Source organism: Bos grunniens, chromosome 21 (assembly GCF_055505025.1).
Source record: "Bos grunniens cultivar Pamir isolate PY7600 chromosome 21, Bosgru_T2T1.0, whole genome shotgun sequence".
NCBI lineage: Eukaryota > Metazoa > Chordata > Mammalia > Artiodactyla > Bovidae > Bos > Bos grunniens.
This window is the reverse complement of record NC_141185.1, coordinates 4,022,742-4,043,496: the sequence shown is the minus strand read 5'-3', so window position 1 is coordinate 4,043,496 and position 20,755 is coordinate 4,022,742. Positions and strand designations below refer to the sequence as shown.

General features: G+C 41.8%; 1 long non-coding RNA gene across 1 annotated transcript; it reads right to left on the bottom strand.

Annotated features, from left to right (window-relative positions):
- Nucleotides 1-3,930: 3,930 nt before the first annotated feature.
- Nucleotides 3,931-20,476, bottom strand: LOC147348938 (uncharacterized). Its single transcript, XR_015149412.1, has 2 exons — nucleotides 20,360-20,476; nucleotides 3,931-4,243 (listed from the first exon to the last, which is right to left on the bottom strand). It is a non-coding gene; the product is annotated as an uncharacterized LOC147348938 (long non-coding RNA).
- Between the last annotated feature and the right edge of the window lie 279 nt (nucleotides 20,477-20,755).

Sequence of the window (20,755 nt, the reverse complement as noted above, 5' to 3'; positions counted from 1 at the left end):
ATTCATTTTGAGCAATTTAATTATGATGCGCTTCAAGATAGTCTTACTTCAGTTTCTTGTGCTGGAAGTTTGTCGAGCTTCGCAGGGGGGCTGTCAGGTTATAGTTTTCATCAAATTTGGAAATAATTTTAGTAATTATTTCTTTAGATATTTTTATATCTCCCCCTCTTCTCTTTCCAGGGTTCCAGTTAACCATATATTAAGCCACCTGAAATTGCCCTAAATCTCACAAAAGCTCTTTCCATTTGTAAATTCTCTTTTCTCTCTGTCTTTAAACCCCCTAATCATTTCTTCTGCAATGTCCAAACTGCTGCGGATACCATTCCGTGTATTTTTCATCTCACAGATTATTCCAGCTACAGAAGTCTGACTTGAGCCATTTTATATATTCTATGTCCGTACCTAACTTTTGAATATATGGATTACAGTTACAATAACTGCTTTAATATCTTTGTTAATTCTAACATCTGTCTCAGTTCTGGGTTGGTTTCAGTTGATTTATTTCTCTACCTTTTTGCCTGCTTGATAGTTTTTGCTTCAAAGACAAACATGGTGAATTTTAGCTAGTTGGGTGTTGATATTTTTATGTTCCTGCGTTTGTTCTGGGATCCTGTTAAGGTCCTCAGAAATATTGTGATCCTTTTGGGTCTTTACTTTTTTCTTTTTTTAAGTTCGTCAACTCTAGTCTAGAAAGGGAGACCCTGGAGAGAGGAGGCCTTCTTTAATATATTTATTTTCTCTATTTATTGATGTAGCTGCACCAGGCCTTACTTGCAGCACTCAGGGTGGTCTCTCTTTAGGATTTTCAGTGGCAGCAGGCAAACTGGCTTTTTTTTTTTTTTTTAATTATTTGTTTTAATTTTCAGCATTTTTACCACGTGATGAAGCTCAATGAAGAAAGCATTGGTGCAGTTCTTACCACAGTAGACTGAAAAATCCTGGTTTTAGATGTCAACATAATGATGATATTCATTATCAAGCATTTGGCAGTTTAAATGAGCTCTAACTTTAGTTTTAAACCTCTCTGTTGGCTGGACCGTAACAGACTGTCAGTACCAGGAGGCTGTCTTGAAGACTCTTAGTTGCGGCATGCAGGATTCAGTTCTCTGACCAGGGATTGAACCCAGGTCCCTTGTGTTGGGAACACTGAGTCTTAGACACTGGACTGCCAGAGAAGTTTCTGGGTCTTCGTTTTAAAAGTCTATTAGGTAGACCAGAGCAGTGCTTGGTCTAGGATTAAATATTTCCCACTCCTGAGGCAAAATCCTGCTGTGAACTCTACCCAATGCCCCATGAATCTCAAGGTTTCCAGCGTGGCTAGTTGTAACAGCCTCCATCCCCAGCCACGTACAGTCACTGAGGACTGTAGCTTTCAGCGGCTCTTTTCCTAACTCAGGTGGCTTCCTGTGCGTCTACTGATCACTGCTGAGCCTTAATACTCAAGGGGGACCCTAGGCAGATCTCACGGGGTCTGTCTCTGCAGCCCTCTCCTCCCGGGTCTTCTGTCCTGCGAACACTAGCTTCCCTGTCGTCCTCTGACCCTCGGCTCCATCTCAACTCAGGAGTCCACCACACTTCACCTCCAAAATTATCAAGGCAGCAAGCTGGGGCAGCAAGAGAGCTTAGCTCATTTATTCTTGTCACTCCTTTCTGCCTGATTCTCTGTGTCTTGAAAAACCATTGTTTCATCTATTTTGTCCTTTCTTTGGTTGATTCAGGTGATAGAGTATATCTGCTCCTTATTATTGGTTAGAAATAGAAGTCTCCATTCATATATAATGCAAATATTAATATATTGGGATTTAAATATACTTTAAATAGTAATTACTGACATACCTCAGTTTAATAAGTTGTTTACACTTGATCTATATTCCTCTTTCTCTCTTATACTAACTACTTTTGGATGAATCATTTTTTATTATTCCATTTTTTTTACTCTATGAACTTAGATATTATGCAGTCTTTTATATTCTTTCAGTAGTTACCCTAGAGATTAGAACATGCTTCCTGAACTTATCAAAGTCTCATATTAAATGCTGTTTTTATGAACAAGGCAAAAATCTAGGAACAGTTAACCCTGTCTACCCTCTCACAAATTCCAGGCCAGTGTTGCCATGTAGTTTCATTCTTTGCGTATTTTTAAGCCAACAAGATGTTACTGCTGACGATACCGTTAACGCTGATGGACACTTGCTCACATAGCCACTGTTTGGCTGCTCTTTCCACCTTCCTGTTCCTCTAACCTTCCTTCTGAGTGTGTCCTTCTCCTGAAAAATAGCTTTCAGTATTTTCTTTACTGTGAATTCCATGCCAGACTCTCTCAGTTTGTCTCCCTGAATATATCTTTATTTTATCTTTAGTCTTCTTTTTTTTTTGGTAATCCCTGGTTGCTCGGATGGTAAAGAATCTGCCTGCAATGCAGTTGACTGGGGTTCAATCCCTGGGTCAGGAAGATCCCCCAGAGAAGGCAATGGCAATCCACTCCAGTATTCTTGCCTGGAGAACTCCATGGACAGAGGAGCCTGGCAGGCTAGAGTCTGCAAAGAGTGTGACACGACTGAGCAACTAACGTACACACACAGTTGATTTACAATATTGTGTTAGTCCCAGATTTTCTGTTAAAAATTAGCTTAAGGGAAAGGGGTGGGAGTCCAGGACCCACCAGAGATAGGGCTCTGGGACCTACCCCCTTGCTTTGGGTGGGAACAATGGTTTGGTGTAAGGGTAACCCAGAAGCATTCAGCCTTTTGGGGATGAGAAAGCAAAATCCACGTTTTCCTCTAGAACTGGATTTAAGCGACCAAAGAGTTCTAGCTCCCCCTGGTGCCCAGAAGAGGTAAAACAATTACAGAGAGGAAGACTTCCTCCCAAATGGCAACTGGCTCCAGTATTCTTGCCTGGAAAATTCCATGGACAGAGGAGCCTCGCAGGCTACAGTCCATGGGGCCGCAAAAAGTCCTACACGAGTGAGCACACACACACACACCCACACAGGCACCCACGCATGCGTCTACATATGGTAACTATTAGGTTGGTGCAAATATGATTGCGGTTCTGGGCCCTGAATTTTAAATCATTATGTGTGTGTATATTAGCCGCTCAGTCATGTCGGACTCTTTGCAACCCCACGCAGTGTAGCTTGCCAGGCTCCCCTGTCCATGGAATTCTCCAGTCAAGAATACGGGAGTGGGTTGCCATTTCTAGGCTCAAATACATCTTTATTAATAAAAATAGGAACCATTACAATCAACACATTTTTACCAATGAGAAATAAGTTTGTTTATTCCTGTAGCGTAAAAATCCTTGCTTTGGGATTTGACAAACTCTTGGAATGCGTTTTCTGCATCCTACTGGTTGTGGAAGCATTTATCCTGCAAAATGTTGTTGAGATGCTTGAAGAAGTGGTCATCAGTTTGCGAGAGGTCAGGTGAATGTGGCAGATGAGGAAAATGCCGTAGCTCGATTCATTCAGCTTTCGAAGGGCTGGTTGTTCGACGTGTGGTTGGGCATTGTCGTGAGAAGACCTGAGCCCACTCTGTTGACCAGTACAGACTGCAGCCACTGCAGTTTTCAGTGCCCCTCAGTGACCTGCTGAGCGTACTGCTCAGATGCAGTGGTTTCGCTGGGTTCAGAAAGCTATGGTGGATCAGACAGGCAGCAGACCACCAGACAGTGACCATGACCTTTTCTTGGCGCAAATTTGGCCTTGGGAGGTGCTTTGGAGCGCCTTCTCGGTCCAAGCCTGAGCTGGTCATCACCAGTTGTGTAAAAGCCACTTTTCATCACGCCACCATCCTATCGAGAAGTGGTTCACTGTTGTTGCGTAGAATAAGAGAAGAGGACACTGCAAAATGACAATTTTTGTGATTTGCTGTCAGCTCGTAAGGCACTCACTTATCGAGATTTTTCACCTTTCCAGTTTGCTTCAAATGCCGGGGTTGAGTTCTTTGGCAACTTCTCGTTAAGATCAACTTCTCGTGTAGTTGTAAGAGCATCCGCTTCACTGATCCTCTCATTGGCTGTTGTCAACTTCCGACGGCCGGTCACTGCACTCCTCATCCTCAAGGCTCTCGTCTCCTTTGCAAAACTTCTTGAACCACCGCTGCACCGTACGTTCATCAGCAGTTCCTGGGCCAAATGTGTTGTTGATGTTGCAAGTTGTCTCCACTGCTTTATGAGCCATTTCAAACTTGAATAAGAAAATTGCTCTAACTTGCTTTTTGTCTCACATCATTTCTATAATCTAAAATAAATATAAAATAAACAACAAGTAGCAAGTCATTTGTAAAAAAAAAAAAAAAAGTGAGAAATGTGCATTAAAATAACGTGTAACATAACAGGCACACAGACCAAAGGAACAGAGCAGAGAGCCCAGAAATAAAGCCACATACATGGGATCAGTTAATTCATGACACAGGAGCCAAGTACACACTGCAAGGAAAAGGAAGAATTAGTATTAGTTAAAATGTCCATACTACCCAAAGCCACCTATAGATTCAATTCAGTCCCTACCAAAATTCCAGTGGCATTTTTCACAGAAATAGGGAAAAAAAATCCTAAAATTTGTATGGAGTCAAAAAAGATCCCAAATAGGCAAAGCAATCCTGAGAAGGAAAAACAAAGTTGAAGGCATCACACCTACTGATTTCAAACTATATTACAAAGCTACAGTAATCAAAACCATATATGTCTGGCATAAAAATAGACACAAAGACCTACTGAGGAGAATTAAGAGCCCAGAAATAAACCCTTGCATACACAGTTAACTAATGTTTAACAAAGAAGCCAAACTAATCAATGAGGAAAGGACGATACCTTCAATGTGGTGCTGGGAAAGTTGGATAATCACACATGGAAAAGCCAAATTGGATACTTATCTTTCACAACTCACAAAAATTGATTCAGAATGGATTAAAGACTTAAACACAAGATTTGAAATCATAAAACTCCTAGGCACAAACACAGGTTAGAAACTCTTTGACACTGATTATGGCAATAATATTTTGGGTATAATACCAAAAGAAAAGCAACAGAAACAAGTGGGAACAGAAACAAGTGGGACTATGTGAAAGTGAGTCTCTCAGTCGTGTCCAGCCCTTTGCAACTCCATGGACCGCAGAGTGCACACGGATAAATGCGTGGCTTCCCAGGTGACACCAGTGGTGAAGAGCCTGCCGGCCAGTGCAGAGGGGGGAGATGTGGGTTTGATTCCTGGGTCAGGAAGGTCACCTGGAGTAGGAGATGGCACCCACTCCAGTATTCTCGCCTGGAGAATCCCACGGACAGAAGAGCCTGCTGGGCTACAGTCCACGGGGCTGCAAGGAGTTGGACACGACGGAGCGGCTAAGCGCGATACAACAGCACAACGTACGGGAAGAGGCAAAACAATAATTCAGCAGGATGTGTTTACAGGGCAGAATAATCATGAAGAAACAGCACCCTAGAATTTACCCAAATAGATGAAAAGGATCAAGAAGAGATTTAAGAAATCTTTACAACCCAAGTGGGAAAAGTAAAAAGAGACCACACAGCGTGGTAATCTGCAGAAAACTAAAGAAAGAGAGAAAATATCAAAAACAGCCCAAACATATTACTTTCAAAGACAGTAACTTTTGGTCTTTCAGTAACTCCCATACTGAATCGGCGACTTCTCCCAGTAAGAGAATCAGTGCAAAGTGCAAGTCTTAACCTCCTCAGTTTATCAAGCCTGCCAAACTCTAGACCAGGAATTCTTAACTATCTCATTACGTCTGCAATCCCTTCAAGTAGAATGTTTTTATCTAGCTTCTCTTGCTGTCATCGAAAGAGGAGTTGTCCCAAATTACCTGGGTTTCAAGATCACCACAAGCAAGATCCAAATTAATTTTAATGTTCACAATATCTAAGTGATGGTACCCAGGTGGCTTCCCAAATTAATGATCAAGTCTGTGTTACTCAAAGGATTCCACGTCTTGGAAAAAGAAATTTCCTCAATTCAGTTCATGAAGCTAACATAGCCTTGGTGCAAAAGCTTTCTTAAGTTATTCTAAAAGGAGAAGTGAATAATTTTCATTTCTTAAGACAGATGGAAAAATAAGTAAAACATTATAACATTAAATCAAATATGTATTAAACTAATACCTTATGATCAAATAGTTTTTATTCCAAGAAAGCAAGAATGTGTCAATATTAAGAAAACAATGGATGGAATTAATTAAAACAACAAATTAGAGGATTAAAAGCTAAATTTTGAGCCTAAGGAAACTTCCTGAGCTTGATAGATTATTTACCCAAAGTCAATCCTAAAGGAAATCAACCCTGAATATTCATTGGAAGGACTGATGCTGAAGCTGAAGCTCCACTACTTTGGCCACCTGATGCAAAGAGCCAACTCATTGGAAAAGACCCTGATACTGGGAAAGATTGAGGGCAGGAGGAGAAGGGGACGACAGGATGAGATGGTTGGATGGCACCACCGACTCAATGGACATGAGTTTGATCAAACTCTAGGAGATGGTGAAGGACAGGGAAGCCTGGTGTGCTGCAATCTATGAGATCACAAAGAGTCAGACACGATTGAGCGACTGAACAACAGCAACAGCAAAATTCTTATTAAACAGCAAAACTCTCAAGCTGCTCCTGTAAGTATCAGGAAGAACAGAAGAACAGCCCTGCACCTCCACTGTTCCTCAGTCTTGCTGTGGAGGCGGTGGTCATGAAAGCTGAGAGTACATTTCTGCTTCTGGCATCACTTTGTGAAACAAACTCTTCGAGATACAGCTGATCTCATCAAAGACAGGAGAGGAAATAGCTACGACCCACAGCCTGAGCACCAGGCAACCAGGAGGGACAAGAGAGCCCTGAGGACAGAGTGGCAGTGGGCGGTGGTTCGACCCCTGGTCAGGGAACTGAGATCCCACACTCCATGGAACCAGTAAGCCCCCGAGCTGCATCCAGAGAGTCCCTGAACTGAAACGAGAAATCCCACGTGACCCAGCGAAGACTCCATGTGCCGCAGCTAAGACCCAACGAAGCCAAATAAGGAAATATTTTTTAACACTGAACTGTAATAAAATGCTATCGAGACCTTTATAACATATCGAGACTTGTGCGAGACCCCCCCCGCAAAAAAAGCAGTATTTAGACATTTAAAGGCTTAAATGCATATGTTAATAACAAAGAAAGACTGTCCATTAATGAGCTAATTAATGGACACTTTAAGAAGATGAAAAGAAACTACAGAAATAAACCTAAATAAAATAAGGGAAAATAATCAACATTAGAGATTGAACAAAAAGAGGGGAAAAGACAATTTGGTTCTTTGAACAGGTTAATGAATAGGACAAATCTATGATGAAAACAACTTGAAATAGAAAATGCACAAATTTTTAAAAGTTTAAAATGTAAAAAGGGCTAGTCAAACTAAGTACAAATGAAAAGCAACATATCAAAATGAGTGGGATATAGTTAATGCTGTGCTTAAAAGGAATTATACCGCATTACACTTTTTATTAAAAAAACAACTCAAATCAGTCATGTAAATCTCTGCCTTAAGAATCAAGAAAAAGAAAAGCAAAAAAAAAAAAAAGAAGTCTAAATAAACATAAGGAAGGAAATAATAAATAAAAGAGCAGAAACCAATTAAGTTGAAAATGGGGGTGGGGAGGGGAAAAAAATCAATGAAACCAGAAATTGATTCTTTGAAAAGATCAGTCAAGTTGATATTCCACTAGCCAGACTAACAAAGATAAAGAATGTAAAAGATTCAAATTACCAGTATCAGAAATGAAAGAGGGGAAATTGCTACACTGTCCACAGACATGATAAGAATAATAAAGGAGTATACAAACAACTCTCTGAAAATGAACTTGACAATTTAGATAAAATAGCCCTATTCCTTGAGATGATGCAATCTACCAAAATGCACTCAATAAGGAATGGATAACCGGGACAGTCTTATATATATTAAACGAGTTGATTTGCAGTTTAAAATTTCCAGCAAAGAAAATATCAGGTCCCGTGGTTTCACTGGTGGGTTCTACTAAACATTTATGGAAGAAATAGCAGCAGTTCTACACAATCTCTTCCACAAATGAGAAAAGAAAGAAGCATTTCCACACTAATTTTATGAAGGAAGCCAATATTAAAAAGAAAAAGTAGGCAAAGATGGTACAAGAAAGAAAAACTATAAACTGATAGCCCTCATGAATATAGATACAAAAATCCATAGTGAAATATTAACAAATAGATTCCAGCAACACACATTTAAAAAAAATCACAACGCAGTCAATTTTGTCCAGAAGTATAAAGCTGGTTCACTGCTTTAGAATCAGTGTAATCCACCCTATTACAGACTAAAGAAGAAAAATAACCTGACAAATTTCTAAGGACTGAAGTCATTCAAAGTATGTCCTCCAACCACAATGGATTTAAATTAGAAATAAATTACATAAACGGAATTTTAAAATCTCCAACTGTAAGTTAAATAATACATTTAAAAATAAGCCTTGAGTCAAAGAAGATGTCAAAATAGAAATTAGAAAATGTATTTAAACTAAATTATAGTGAAGATAGTAAATCTCCAAATTTGGAAATATAATTAAAGCAATATTTACAAATAGATTTATAATGTTTAATTGGCTCACCAAAGCAGAAGTGAGGCACAGTGGTGGATGAGCCTGGTGGTGAAAGTAAACGTTGATGCTATAAAGAACAATATTGAATAGGAACCTGGAATGTTAGGCCCATAAATCAAGGTCAAGCGAGAGATGGTAAGAGTGAACATCAACATCTTAGGAATCAGTGAAGTAAAATGCAGACCCTTGGACTGCACAAAGATAAAGTCAGTCAACCCTAAAAGAAATCAACCCTGAATATTCAATGGAAGGACTGGTGCTGAAGCTGAAGCTCCAACAGTGTGGCCACCTGATGCAAAGAGCCAACTCATTGGAAAAGACCCTGGTGCTGGGAAAGACTGAAGGCAAAAGGAGAAGGGGATGACAGAGGATGAGATGGTTGGATGGCATCGCCAACTCAATGGACGTGAATCTGAGCAGATTCTGGGGGACGAGGAAGCCCGGCATGCTGCAGTCCACGGGGCAGCAAAGAATCAGACATGACTCGGCAACCAAACGACAACAGCAATAAACTGACTCACAAGCAGCTGTGCACATTTTACACTCAAGAAGCTGGGGACGAAAAAACAACCGAAAGGAAGCAGAAACGACAAGCAGAAATCATTAGAATAGAAAATTCAGGGAGTGGGAGGTTGGGGTTAGCAGATGCAAACTATGACATATAGAATGGATAAGCCACAAGGTCTTCCTACATAGCACGGAGAACTATATCAGTACCCTTTGATACACCATAATGGGAAAGAATGCTAAAAGAATGTGTATAAATGCGCAACCGGATCACTGTACTGTGCAGCAGAAGTCAGTACAGCATTGTACATCAACCACACTTGAATTTTTAAAAAATCCATATAATTAATAAAATTGAAGCTTATTCTGTGGGGGAAAAAATGAAAAAATTTTAAACCCTAGGAAGAGTAATTTTTATTTTTTTTATTTTATTTTATTTTTTTTTCCAGCACTTTATTTATTTTTTTTTATTTGATAAATTTAACGCCTTTTATTGCCATACCTCATTTTACTGTGCTTTGCTTTAGTGAACTTTATAGATACATGTTTTTTGTTTTTTTTTTTCCTTGTTAATTTTCTGTTTAGTTGATCTATCCATAAGTGTGAGTGGGGTATTAAAGTCTCCCACTATTATTGTGTTATTGTTAATTTCTCCTTTCATACTTGTTAGGATTTGTCTTACATACTGCGGTGCTCCCATGTTGGGTGGATATATATTTATAATTGTTATATCTTCTTCTTGGATTGATCCTTTGATCATTATGTAGTGACCTTCTTTGTCTCTTTTCACAGCCTTTGTTTTAAAGTCTAATTTATCTGATACGAGTATTGTGACTCCTGCTTTCTTTTGGTCCCAATTTGCATGGAAAATCTTTTTCCAGCCCTTCACTTTCAGTCTGTATGTGTCCCCTGTTTTGAGGTGGGTCTCTTGTAGACAACATATGTAGGGGTCTTGTTTTTATATCCATTCAGCCAGTCTTTGTCTTTTGGTTGGGGCATTCAACCCATTTACGTTTAAGGTAATTACTAATAAGTATGATCCCATTGCCATTTACTTTATTGTTTTGGGTTCGAGTTTATACACCATTTTTGTGTTTCCTGTCTAGAGAATATCCTTTAGTATTTGTTGGAGAGCTGGTTTGGTGGTGCAGAATTCTCTCAGCTTTTGCTGAGAGAGGGGTTCCAGAAGGGGTTCCAGAAGAAGAAGACAAAAAGAAAGACCATGAGAAAATACTTGAGGAGATAATAGTTGAAAACTTCCCTAAAATGGGGAAGGAAATAATCACCCAAGTCCAAGAAACCCAGAGAGTCCCAAACAGGATAAACCCAAGGAGAAACACCCCAAGACACATATTAATCAAATTAACAAAGATCAAACACAAAGAACAAATATTAAAAGCAGCAAGGGAAAAACAACAAATAACACACAAGGGAATTCCCATAAGGATAACAGCTGATCTTTCAATAGAAACTCTTCAAGCCAGGAGGGAATGGCAAGACATACTTAAAATGATGAAAGAAAATAACCTACAGCCCAGATTATTGTACCCAGCAAGGATCTCATTCAAGTATGAAGGAGAAATCAAAAGCTTTTCAGATAAACCCTAGGAAGAGTAATTTTTAAAAAGAGGGGGAAAGTCAGATTTTTAATATCAGTAGTCAAAAGAGGACATCTACAGCCCCTACAAATGTCAAAAACAAAAGGAATACCATAATGTACCAATAAATTTTGACAATTGTGATTCAGTATACAAATTCTTCAAACAAGTCACTTACAACCATGGTCAGTAAAAGAAAGAATGCATATCTTTTTTATCAGGGAGGAAAGTCATTCCTAGAATCCTTCCATCAGAATTCTCTTTTCACTTCACTGTCCAGAAATAGGTCATATGACCGTTCCTACACAAGAGAGACTAGAAAAGTGAATGGTTGGCTTTTTCACCTTGATAGTAAGAAGTAGGTAAGAAAAAAGTGTTTAGGAATGGGTATTGGATGGATTAAAAAAAAAAAACCAGAAGTGACACATTTTATCTGTCTTTCATCTGCTAGGAGATTTTATTTTTTTATCTATGAAGCAGTGCTGAAATTACATTTATTTTTATTGCTTCTACACAAATCATATAGATTTTTAAATTTGGTCTATTAATTATATATGATTTTGATAGCTTTTTAAATACTGAAGCATGGATCATGGAAAAAGCAAGAGAGTTCCAGAAAAGCATCTATTTCTGCTTTATTGACTATGCCAAAGCCTTTGACTGTGTGGATCACAATAAACTGTGGACAATTCTGAAAGAAATGGGAATACCAGACCACCTGATCTGCCTCTTGAGAAATTTGTATGCAGGTCAGGAAGCAACAGTTAGAACCGGACATGGAACAACAGACTGGTTCCAAATAGGAAAAGGAGTTTGTCAAGGCTGTATATTGTCACCCTGCTTATTTAACTTCTAGGCAGAGTACATCATGAGAAACGCTGGACTGGAAGAAACACAAGCTGGAATCAAGATTGCCGGGAGAAATATCAATAACCTCAGATATGCAGATGACACCATTCTTATGGCAGAAAGTGAAGAGGAACTCAAAAGCCTCTTGATGAAAGTGAAAGATAAGAGTGAAAAAGTTGGCTTAAAGCTCAACATTCAGAAAACGAAGATCATGGCATCTGGTCCCATCACTTCATGGGAAATAGATGGGGAAACAGTGGAAACAGTGTCAGACTTTATTTTTTGGGCTCCAAAATCACTGCAGATGGTTACTGCAGCCATGAAATTAAAAGACGCTTACTCCTTGGAAGGAAAGTTATGACCAACCTAGATAGCATATTCAAAAGCAGAGATGTTACTTTGCCAACAAAGGTTCATCTAGTCAAGGCTATGGTTTTTCCTGTGGTCATGTATGGATGTGAGAGTTGGACTGTGAAGAAGGCTGAGTGCCTAAGAGTTGATGCTTTTGAACTGTGGTGTTGGAGAAGACTCTTGAGAGTCCCTTGGACTGCAAGGAGATCCAATCAATCCATTCTGAAGGAGATCAGCCCTGGGATTTCTTTGGAAGGCATGATGCTAAAGCTGAAACTCCAGTACTGTGGCCACCTCATGCGAAGAGTTGACTCATTGGAAAAGACTCTGATGCTGGGAGGGGTTTGGGGCAGGAGGAGAAGGGGACGACAGAGGATGAGATGGCTGGATGGCATCACTGACTCGATGGACGTGAGTCTGGGTGAACTCCGGGAGTTGGTGATGGACAGGGAGGCCTGGCATTCTGTGATTGATGGGGTCGCAAAGAGTCGGACATGACTAAGGGACTGAACTGAACTGAATAAAACTGACAGAAAAAGAATATAAAAAATCAGTCCAAAAAAGAAATCTGTCCTCTAACAAAGAAAATCCAGAACCATGTGCCTTCATTTGTGAATCCTTCTAACTGTTTAAAGAAAGCCTGACCCTAATATTATCCAATTTATTCCAAGGAATAGAAAAGAAGGAAACACTTCCCATCTCTTTATGAGGCCAGGGTAATTCTGATAAAGATACTACAGGAATTTTAATATATATAGATCAATTATTTTCATGAACAGAGATGTAAAAATTTTAAGCAAGATTTTAACAAATCAAACACAGCAAGATATTTTAAAGGGGTAAAATATAGCAACCCGTAAAAGATAATCTATAACAACCAATCAGTGTTTATTCCAAGAATACAAAAGTGTTTCAACATTGAAAAAAAAGCCAGGGTAATTTACCGCTTATGATGGTTAATTTCCCACATCAATTTGACTGGACTGCAAGGTGCCTAGATGTCAGATGAGACACTGCTGCTGGTTTGTCAGTGAGGGTGTTTCTGGGTGAGATAAACATTTGAATCTATAGGCTGAGTAAAGCAGATTTCCCTCCCTAATGTGGGGGAAAGGCAATGTGAAAGTCACTCAGTCATGTCCAATTCTTTGTGACCCCACGGACTATACAGTCCATGGAACTCTCCAGGCCAGAATACTGGAGTGGGTAGCCTTCCCCTTCTCCAGGGGATCTTCCCAACCCAGGGATCGAACCAGGGTCTCCTGCATTGCAGGCGGGTTCTTTACCAACTGAGCTATCAGGGGAGCCCTCATGCCATCAAAGACTCAAATAGAACAAAAAGTCTGTGTAAGAAAGAACTCCTCCCACCTGTTTGAGCTATGACTTTGGTCTTTTCCAGCCTTCAGATTCCGAGTGAAATATGAGCTCTTCTTGGGTCTTAAGGCTCCCAACTTTCAGCCTGAAATGTATCACTGGCTTTCCTGGTCCTCAAGCCTGCAGGGTTAGACTAGAACTAGATAAACATCATTTCTCCTGGTGCCCAGATTGCAGGTGGCAGGTTGTGAAACTCCATAATCATGAGAGTCAGTACCTTATAATAAATCTCTTTCTATATATACAACCTATTCTTTCTCTTTCTCTGGAGGACCGCACTATATCACATTAATAGCCAAAGAGAGAGAGAGAGGGAGAATTCTATGACCACCTCAATAGACACAGAAAAACTGTCTAACAAAACTAATGATAAAAATTCTCAGCAAACTAAGAATGGAATGAAACTTCCTTAATTTGATAAAGAAATCTATAAAAACCATCACACAAATTGGTAATATATTGAAAGTTTGCTCCCTAAATCAAGGACAAGATAAGGACGCTTCCACCACTTCTATTCAAATTGTACTGAAGGTCCTACTCACTCAGCAACTCAAGGAAAAGATGAAAGCCATCCAGATTGAAAAGAAAAATATAAAGCTGTATTAGAAAACCCATAGATGGGGAAACAGTGACAGACTTTATTTTGGGGAGGCTCCAAAATCACTGCAGATGGTGACTGCAGCCATGAAATTAAAAGACACTCACTCCTTGGAAGAAAAGCTATGACCAACATAGACAGCATATTAAAAAGCAGAGACATTACTTTGCCAACAAAGGTCCGTCTAGTCAAGGGTATGATTTTTCCAGTGGTCATGTACGGATGTGAGAGTTGGACTATAAAGAAAACTGAGCGCTGAAGAATTATGCTTTTGAACTGCTGTGTTGGGGAAGACTCTTGAGAGTCCCTTGGACTGCAAGGAGATCCAACCAGTCCATCCTAAAGGAAATCAGTCCTGAATGTTCATTACAAGGACTTATGTTGAAGCTGAAGCTCCAATACTTTGGCCACCTGATGTAAAGAACTGACTCATATGAAAAGAGCCTGATGCTGGAAAAGATTGAAGGCAGGAGGAGAAGGGGACAATAGACAATGAGGTGGTTGGATGGCATCACCAGCTCAATGGACATGAGTTTGAGTGAACTCCTGGAGTTGGTGATGGACAGGGAGGCCTGGGCTGCTGCAGTCCATGGGGTCGCAAAGATTCAGACACGACTGAGTGACTGAACTGATTAGAAAACCCAAACGAGGGAGTTCCCTGGTGGTCCAGTGGTTAGGACCCCACACTTTCACTGCCATGGCCTAGGTTCAATCCCTGATTGACAAGGTAAGATCCCACAGACCATGCAGCGTGGCCAAAAAGAAAATAGAAGAAAAAAAGAAAAGCCAAACAAACCTATAGACAACTGAATTTAAGTATTAAGAGAATTTAATATTGTTGCTGGATACTAAGTCAATATGCAAAAATCAACTGTATTTCTATATTCCAGCAACAGAACATGAAAAGTTAGAAATGATATCTTTTTTAAATTTTTTGAAAACAAAACATCTAAGAACAAACAATACTGAAAGGCACGCAAGACCTCTACACTGAAGGCCACAAAGCATCATCAAGAGAAATTACAGACCTCTATAAATTGAAAAATATAATCATTAATCATTAAAGATCAACACGCTAATCATTTGGAAGTTTCCGTTTTTTTAATGTCAGTTCTCAGGAAAACAATCTAAAGGTTTATTACAATCACACCAAAATCCCAGGAGAAACCATTATTGGTGGGAAATGGTAAGCTCATTCTCAAAACATATATGAAAACACAAAGCATCAAGAATAACCAAAGTGATGTTGAAGAAGGAAGAAGAAGGCATGAAGGAGAAAGGTAATGTAGGCACTGGGACAAAAAAACACAATAAAATTCTTTAAAAGATACTATGATGTTGGTCTTTAAAAAAAAAAAAATTTTTTTTTTTTTTAAGATACTATGATGTTGGTTGGAGAAGGAAATGGCAACCCACTCCAGTACTCTTGCCTGGAGAATTCCATGGACAGAGGAGCCTGGTGGGCTGCTGTCCATGGGGTCGCACAGAGTGGAACACGACTGAAGCAATTTAGCATGCATGCATGCATTGGAGAAGGAAATGGCAACCCCCTGCTGTATTCTTGCCTGGAGAATCCCAGGGACAGAAGAGCCTGTGGGCTGCCGTCTATGGGGTCGCGCAGAGTCGGACTCAACTGAGGCGACTTAGCAGCAGCAGCAGCAGCATGATGTTGGTACAAAGAAAAATATACCAGCTAAGAAGAGTCTAGAAGCAGAGTCACAAGAAGGTGATACAGAAGGACAGCAGCGAGGTAACACTTACCACTGAAAGGTGATTCTCATCAATAAATGGTGCTGGGCTAACTAGATATTTATTAAGGAAAAAAATTATCTTTACCCCCGCCCCAACTCCATGCATGCCCAGCAATCAAGTCCAGATAGATTGCAGATCCAAATGTTAAAAGTAAAATAGTAAAGCTTTTTTTCTCAATTGATTTCTTTATTTCTTCTGTTTTTCATATAATCAGTTCCTACATTTTCATTTATGATTTCCTTCTTTCTGCTTGCTTCGGCTTTCTCTTGCTCATCTGTGTCTGGTTAACGCAGAAGCTTGTTGTGCTGCGCTTAGCCGTTCAGACATGTCTGACTCTTTGCGACCCCGTGGACTGTAGCCCGTCAGACTCCTCTGTCCATGGGATTGTCCAGGCAAGAACACTGGAGTGGGCTGCCATGCCCTCCTCCAGGGGAAGCTTACTTATTTGAGGCCTGATTGTGTTTTTAATATAGGGCCTTAAGGCCATCCACAGTTAGAGGGAAATTTACAGGGGTGAAGTTCAGTGTCTACAAATTACTTTCAAAGGTCAGTGAGAAACATGTGTGTATAAAAAGAGCAAAGAGAGCAGAAATGCAGTGCAACGGGCAAACGCTGAGTTATGAGGATTATGAAGGATGTCTGGGCACTCCATTTTTCCATGGCTTCGGGATGTTTTGTCCAGTCCCCAAACAGAACCGTGTGGCAAGCTCACCTTCCCCTTGCTCTGTGGTCTGTGCTCATTCGGTCACTCAGCAACCGTTCAGGGAGCATCCAGGGCCTCCAGACCCAGGCTGCGCGGAGCAGAGACAGAGGTGAAGGCCCCCAGTCTGCTGTATGTACGTTGGAGACTGGAAAGCTAGGATAATCCACTCTGAGTTTGAAGGCCTGAGTGCCAGGGGAGCCGATGGTGTAGATCCCGGTTCCAGGTCAGGAGGTGCGGTGAGATGTCCCAGCCCATCAGTGAGGCAGGAAGGGGGGTGACTTCCTCCTCCCTTCACCGCCACTGCATTTAGGCCCTCAGCGGCTGGGATGACACCCACCCATGTCGGGGAGGCTGACCTTCTTTCCTGAGTCCATCAGCTCAAATACTAACAGACACATGCAGAATTGATGTGTAATCTGGGCACCCCAGAGCCAGTTAAATGAACCCATAAAATGAACCATCACATCACAGAATGGAATACTATCCAGCAATAAATACAGGAACAAAGGGAAACATAACACAGATGAATCTCAAAATCAGAACACAGAATAGAAGAAGGCAGACGAAAGTGTGTACACAGTCTAAGGACGCTTGATTTGGAACTAAATGTATCTAATGTGACAGAAAGCAGATCAGTGGTTGCCTAGGAAATTCAAAAATATCTTGAGATAAATGAAAACACGACCTACTGAAACTTACGAAATTCAGCAAAAGCAGTCCTAAGAGGGAAGGTCATGGTGATAAATGTCTACATTCGAAAAGAATAAAGATCTCAAATAAACAACCTAACTTTATGACCTAAGACACCAGAAAAAGAACAAACTAAGCCCAAGTTAGCAGAGGGAAGGTAATAATAATTAGGGCAGAAATAAAACAGAGACTAGAAAACCAACAGACAAGAAAATCAATGAGACTAAGAGTTTTTTTCAAGATAAATGACAACCCCTTCATTAGACTAAAAGAAAAGAAAAAGTAAAAGTTGCTCAGTCGTGTCTAACTCTTTGTGACCCCGTGGACTATACCGTCCATGGAATTCTCCAGGCCAGAATACAGGAGTGGGCAGCCTTCCCCTTCTCCAGGGGATCTTCCCAACCCAGAGATCGAGCCCAGGTGTCCCACATCGCAGGCAGATTCTTTACCAGCTGACCAACCAGGGAAGCCCAAGAAGAAAGAGAGAAGACTCAATTAAAATCAGAAATGAAAGAGAGACGTTACAACTGATTCTACAGAAATGAGAAGGAGCGCGGGCAGTTACCATGAACAATGATGCATCAACAAAGTGGATAACCTAAAAGAAACAGAGAGATTCCTAAAAACATGTAACCTACCAAGACTGAATCACAAAGAAATAAAAAAATCTAGCAGACCGATAACAAATAAGATTAGTCAGTGATCAAAAACCTCCCAGTAAAGAAAAGCCCAGGACCAGAATGGCTGAATCCTAACAAACGTTTAAAGAACTAACAGCAATCCTTCTTAAACTCTTCCTTAAAAAACTGAAGCAGTAGTAACCCCACCAAATTCATTGTATGAAGCCAGCATTACCCTGATACCAAAGCCAGACAAGGACACTACAAGAAAACTACAGATGGCAGATACAGTCAGGGCAGACACATTGTCTCCATCCTCAGTGAACTTCATGACAGCACGGATTCTCCCTTCCTTCTCCACATAAACTTCCCTCTCAATGCTCAGGCGTGGATTCTTCCAAGATCATAAATCAGTTCAAGTTCAGGGGGCCCCAGGCCTTCAGGGGGTCCCAGCACAGGGGGTGGTGGAGCCTAGTGGAGGCACACGACCTGGGTGCACCTGACCTCTCTGTCCAACCCCCTCTCCATATAACCGAGGGGACAGTGCCTGTGGAGCCCCATACCAAGACCACGGACATGGAGCCCAGAAAGGAGGTCGTCTCCAGAACTAACTGAGCCCCTTTGTTCAGGTCAGTCTCTGAGTCATGTCTGACTCTGCAGCACGCCAGGCTTCCCTGTCCATCACCAACTCCTGGAGCTTGCTCAAACTCATGTCCATTGAGTTGGTGATGCCATCCAACCATCTCATCCTCTGTCGTCCCCTTCTCCTCCTGCCTTCAATCTTTCCCAGCATCAGGCTTTTTTCAAATGAGTCAGCTCTCTGCATCAGGTGCCAAAGTATTGGAGCTTCAGCATCAGTCCTTCCAATAAATATTCAGGACTGATTTCCTTTAGGATTGACTGATTGGGTCTCCTTGCAGTCCAAGGGACTCTCAAGTGTCTTCTCCAATACCACAGTTCAAAAGCATCAATCCTTCAGTGCTCAGCCTTCTTCACAGTCCAACTCTCACATCCAAACATGACTACAGAAAAACCATAGCCTTGACTCGACAGACCTTTGTTGGCAAAGTAATGTCTCTGCTTTTGAATATGCTATCTAGGTTGGTCATAACTTTCCTTCCAAGAAGTAAGCGTCTTTTAATTTCATGGCTGCAGTCACCATCTGTAGTGATTTTGGAGCCCAGAAAAATAAAGCCTGACACTGTTTCCACTGTTTCCCCATCTATTTCCCATGAAGTGATGGGACCGGATGCCATGATCTTCATTTTCTGAATGTTGAGCTTTAAGCCAACTTTTTCACTCTCCACTTTCACTTTCATCAAGAGGCTTTTGAGTTCCTCTTCACTTTCTGCCATAAGGGTGGTGTCATCTGCATATCTGAGGTTATTGATATTTCTCCCAGCAATCTTGATTCCAGCTTGTGTTTCTTCCAGTCCAGCGTTTCTCATGATGTACTCTGCATATAAGTTAAATAAGCAGGGTGACAATATACAGCCTTGACGTACTCCTTTTCCTATTTGGAACCAGTCTGTTGTTCCATGTCCAGTTCTAACTGTTGCTTCCTGACCTGCATACAAATTTCTCAAGAGGCAGATCAGGTGATCTGGTATACCCATCTCTTTCAGAATTGTCCACAGTTTATTGTGATCCACACAGTCAAAGGCTTTGGCATAGTCAATAAAGCAGAAATAGATGCTTTTCTGGAACTCTCTTGCTTTTTCCATGATCCACCAGATGTTGGCAATTTGATCTCTGGTTCCTCTGCCTTTTTAGCACCCTCCCCAATCACCTAATGCCACTCTTCCAGCAGGAATTTTCTTTGTTTTGAGGCTTTGAAAATTGCCTGCTAACCCATGAAAGACGCCGGCTCCCCCTGAGCTGGCGCACTGTTCCTACAGCGTCCCGTGGGCTCTCCACAGCCTGTCAGGAGGCCAGCCCACTGCGTTTGCAGCGTCCTCATTATCTTGGCTATTTGTTCTTAATAAACTCATGCCTTTCTGAAATTCTCTGTGTCTGGAAATTCTTCTCCAACTGGTGCTCAGACTGCCTCGACAGTGCTGTCTGTCGAGCAGGTCTGACTGTCTGTCGGTAGGTCTGAGGTCGGTAGGTCTGAGGCCCCAATTCCGTCATGAGACTGGAGGAAGCACCTGTGATGCAAGATACTCGGATAAGAGCCAGGAAACGCGGCTGTTGCCACGAGCCACAGCGAACGTGGCACAAAGCTTCCAGGCCTTGTCACCAGCCTGGTGGGAGAGGAAAGGCTGCTGGGAGGGAGTGGGACCCTGCACCCACTGCTGGGGCCCCCACGGAGGGCTCTGGCGCCTCTGCCCGGCGCTCCAGCCCCCACGCAAGGCCCAGCGCAGCACAGAGACCCAGGATGTCACCAGCCTGAGGGACACGCGGATCCGGGCTCCGGCAGCCCCACCCTGCAGGCACCGACTGTCTCCCTGCCAGAACCTAAGCCCTGGGTGTGTCCCCAGGACCCGGCGTGACGCCTGGCCCACAGTAGGGCTGTTGCCCAGGACACAGCAGGACCACAGGGATACAAAGACCTGGGTTTAGAAAAGTCCAGAATGAGGGCCATCCTGGAGACACGAGGACTGGATTTCACACGCACACACGCACACACGGGCGCACACGCACACACGGGCGCACGCGCACACACGCAGAGGAGTGGGGCCCTGTCTCTAAGGCCCCTTAGGTACCTGCACTCCTAGCCCAGCAGCAGGGACCTTACAAGGCTTCAGGGATGCAAGCTAGTTCTGCAGAGTCCAGGACTGGGCCTGTCCCATCGAATCCCCTTTCTTGAGGAGGCTGCCGCTACTCCTGCAAAGGGCCAAGGGGTTGAAATGGGTGAAGGAGGGTCGTTGACCAGCAGCTGAGGGTGGTCCATAGGCCGTGAGTGAAAAATGACCCACCTGGGCACAATCTAGGGTGTAATATAGACTCTGACCACCAGATGGCGGACAACGATCATCTTTGCTTTTAGTCACAGAAAACTACCGCTACCAATTTAAAACAGCAGCACTCAAATGTAAACAATCTGCCTGCAATGCAGGAGACCCAGGATCGATCCCTGGGTTGGGAAGATCCCTTTGTGA